This window comes from Poromitra crassiceps, assembly GCF_964638095.1.
Source record: "Poromitra crassiceps genome assembly, chromosome: 11".
Taxonomy (NCBI): Eukaryota; Metazoa; Chordata; class Actinopteri; order Beryciformes; family Melamphaidae; genus Poromitra; species Poromitra crassiceps.
The window spans coordinates 40,624,519-40,628,324 of NC_139643.1; the positions used below are offsets into that span (position 1 = coordinate 40,624,519).

The 3,806-nt window shown below is 46.8% G+C and overlaps 1 pseudogene across 1 annotated transcript; it reads left to right on the top strand.

The window, feature by feature from the left end:
- Positions 1-777: 777 nt before the first annotated feature.
- Positions 778-1,953, top strand: LOC310785024 (S-adenosylmethionine synthase pseudogene; annotated as a pseudogene). The gene has a single exon. The product of its transcript is annotated as an S-adenosylmethionine synthase pseudogene (transcript).
- Positions 1,954-3,806: the final 1,853 nt, after the last annotated feature.

Below are 3,806 nucleotides of genomic sequence, written 5' to 3' on the forward strand. Positions count from 1 at the left end.
ATTATTTCCTAATCAAACTGTGTGTTTTTATGCAAATAACCACTATAGATGACAATAACAAAGGAAAAGAATAACATTTCGAATTTTGGATTGTTTACACTGATTTCAAGGCGGTTGAATTTTTTGGGGGGGATGGTTCCGGGACGGCAATGTCATTCTGCTGCTGCTGTTGTTTAGGTAAAAGTAATGCAAAAGTAGTGTAATAAGTAACGAGTTACTCTACACAGAAAGTAATATTGTAAAGTAACTAGTAATATGTAGTATATTACATTTTGAAAGTAACTTGCCCAACACTGGTTATGAAACAGCATTTAGTTGCCATTTCGATTCCCATACAGTTGATTTGTGCTTGATAGTAGCTTATTAGCCGTCCATGTTTGTAGGCATGTATGTTTTTCCACACAGATGCACTGGAAGGCAATTTAGAGCGGAACATGGAAATACTGCGTCAGAACTTCCAATACCCGTTGGACCACGTAGCCACGTCACGTAGTCAGACCCACCGTCGATGTCATCAAGCTTCCAGCGACGGGGATATGCGCCATGGGTGCAACATGTGGGATTTATGACATCACTGATGATATCACTGATGATGTCACGATTTGCATCACAAATCATTGATGCTTTCTCTGCAGCCAATCCCGGCTTTGTCATCCAGAAGAGCCTATAATACACAACAACACGTTAGACAACTAAATCAACCAGACACACTGAGATCGCATAACTAAACTGCTAATTTTCTAGCTAGTGTCTTCTCCGGCGGTTTTATTCATTAAGATGAACGGCTTTCATGACTCGCTTATTAATGGAGACTGTTTCCTCTTTACTTCTGAATCTGTCGGAGAGGGACATCCAGATAAGATTTGTGACCAGATCAGTGATGCTGTGCTGGATGCCCACCTCAAGCAGGACCCTGATGCCAAAGTAGCATGTGAGACTGTTGCTAAGATGGGGATGATCCTGCTGGCAGGGGAGGTCACCTCCAGGGCCAACGTCGACTACCAGAACATTGTGAGGGAGACGATCAAGCACATCGGCTATGACGACTCCTCCAAAGGCTTTGACTATAAGACCTGCAATGTGCTGGTGGCTTTGGACCAACAGTCCCCTGAAATTGCTCAGTCCGTTCACCTGGACCGCAAGGAGGAAGATGTGGGGGCTGGTGACCAGGGTCTGATGTTTGGATATGCCACTGATGAGACTGAGGAGTGTATGCCACTCACCCTTGTTCTGGCTCACAAGCTCAATGACAAGATGGCCAAATTGCGACGTAATGGAACGCTGCCATGGCTACGACCAGACTCCAAAACTCAGGTGACCGTTCAGTACAGACAGGGTCACGGCGCCATGCTCCCGTTGCGTGTGCACACTATTGTGGTCTCTGTGCAGCATGATGAGGTTGTTCGTTTGGACGAGATGCGCCAGTGTCTGAAGGAGCAAGTGGTGAAAGCTGTGGTTCCCAGTCACTACCTGGATGAAGACACCATATACCACCTGCAGCCCAGCGGGCGCTTTGTCATTGGAGGACCACAGAGTGATGCCGGTTTGACGGGTCGTAAGATTATTGTGGATACTTATGGGGGGTGGGGGGCCCATGGTGGCGGAGCATTTTCTGAGAAGGACTACACAAAGGTAGACCGCTCCGCTGCCTATGCTGCCCGCTGGGTGGCCAAGTCTCTGGTGAAAGCTGGGCTCTGCAAGCGGGTTCTGGTCCAGGTATCATATGTCATTGGAGTTGCCCATCCCCTATCTATCTCCATCTTCCACTATCAGACATCCCAGAGGAGTGAGAGGGAGCTGCTGGACATTGTGAAGAAGAACTTCGACCTCCGTCCAGGAGTCATCGTCAAGGAGCTTGACCTGAAGAAGCCCATATACCAGAGTACAGCAACTTATGGCCACTTTGGCCGTGAGATTTTTCCATGGGAGGTTCCCAAGAAGCTCACATACTGAGGCCCCATCCAATCTCCCAGTGGGCTGTAGGTGTAATGCAGAGAAACCTGCATGCCCAACACCCCTTCTTCTTCTAATGGCTTTCTGGCAGACTGGATGCCTTGCAGCACATTGAATTCTTGATTATGGCCTTTTGGTTATGACCTTTTGTGAGGTCACCGTGACCATAGTCTTGCTGGCCAGCCTCCTCTCCCTTCGGTGAGAGTCGTCTGGCTGCACAGAAACAGGCGACTGGGATAAGCCCTTCCTTGCTCTACAGCTGCTCCCCACAGCTGCTCCCCATTGGAGCGACTGTTACAGTCGCGTCCGGATGTCCGCTCCCGGCTTATTACAAGCTCTGTCATTGGCTCCGTCGCTCCGACCATGTCAATCAGAGTGGCTTCCGCTCCCTCCTCCCTGTGTGTCGCTGTAAACAGTGCTCTGCCGCCTCAGTGAAAACAACAACGCTAACTAGCTAGCAAGCTAACGGCGGAAACCTACGCGCTAGCTCATTGCTACATGCTGAAAATGGCAAGTTGGATTGTTGGAAACAATTTTCCAAGGGCACTGCCGCCAAGCGCCGCCCATCGCAATCCCACAATGGAGACCTGCGCCGTCAGACTCTTCTCACGGTAGGGAGGGGAGGCTGGCCAGCGAGACTACCGTGACCTTGAACTTTGACCTTTTATTCTTGAGTCCAAGTGGACATTTGTGCCAGATGTCACATGCTGTTCTTTAACTTGATATATTCTGATTTTCTTTCCACCCAGAGTGGGACTCACAAGCCTCCGGAAGAACCTGAAAAATGTGATTGTATCTAATGCAAATAACCACTAGATGGCGCAATTGCCCGTCTCATTCCCAAGAGAGACAGAGTATACAGCACAATTAAAAGAACATTGATCTACCTCTAACCTAACCTGATGCTGCCAGGTGGATGGGTTTGTTTCACATTCTGTTTCAGCTCTAACCCACTTTGCGTGTCTGTGTGTGTGTGTGTGTGTGTGTGTGTGTGTGTGTGTGTGTGTGTGTGTGTGTGTGTGTGTGTGTGTGTGTGTGTGTGTGTGTGTGTGTGTGTGTGTGTGTGTGTGTGTGTGTGTGTCATACATACTAACTCCATCAGTTATCATGAGATAACTCCAGTTAAGGACCCTTAAACTGACACAAATTAGACCATGGATGATTTTTGCTTTTTGATGTTTTATTACAGAAAGTGTATGAAACTCCTGACCAAAATAGCCATACATTCTGGCAGTGTTATTTGTGGATGGAATTATAGTGAAAGGCTGAGTTAGGTTAGGTGGTTGAGTTACTGAGTTCAAAATCTCGCGATGTGTTGCCGCTGGTATTCTCCAAGGAGACCGTACGCATTTTTCTCTGACGTACTCGCGTCAGTCACACGGTGTAAAATTGTCATTACGTGAAATAGTTTGCGTAGTTTACTACACCACTACTACAACTTTGCAGAGTTGAACACTGAGTTAGCGAGTTTGTGAGAGGGAATGTCGAACGGTGAAAGATTGGTTAGTGAGGCAGACGGGAACGGCATAATGGGTGAGTTTCATGAGTATTTTGTAGTCTTTTGTGTTCTTATAACTTTTTGAATGGTTAGTTTTGTTCAACAGTTTCCCACGTCAAAACTAAACGCTAAACCTTTGGAAATAAAGTTAGAACCATTTCGAAAATAATGTTAAGTTAGCCTAGCCCCGATACTCGTAGAGAGAACTCACGCCAAACTCCGTTTAAAAATCTGACAGTGTAATGTTCCATTGCTTATCGGCAAACATACATACATACAAAGCGTCTTTTTACGATGGTTTAATGGTAAATTCGGTGCGTAACGATACGCTACTAAACGGCTTTGTTTGTCTCCG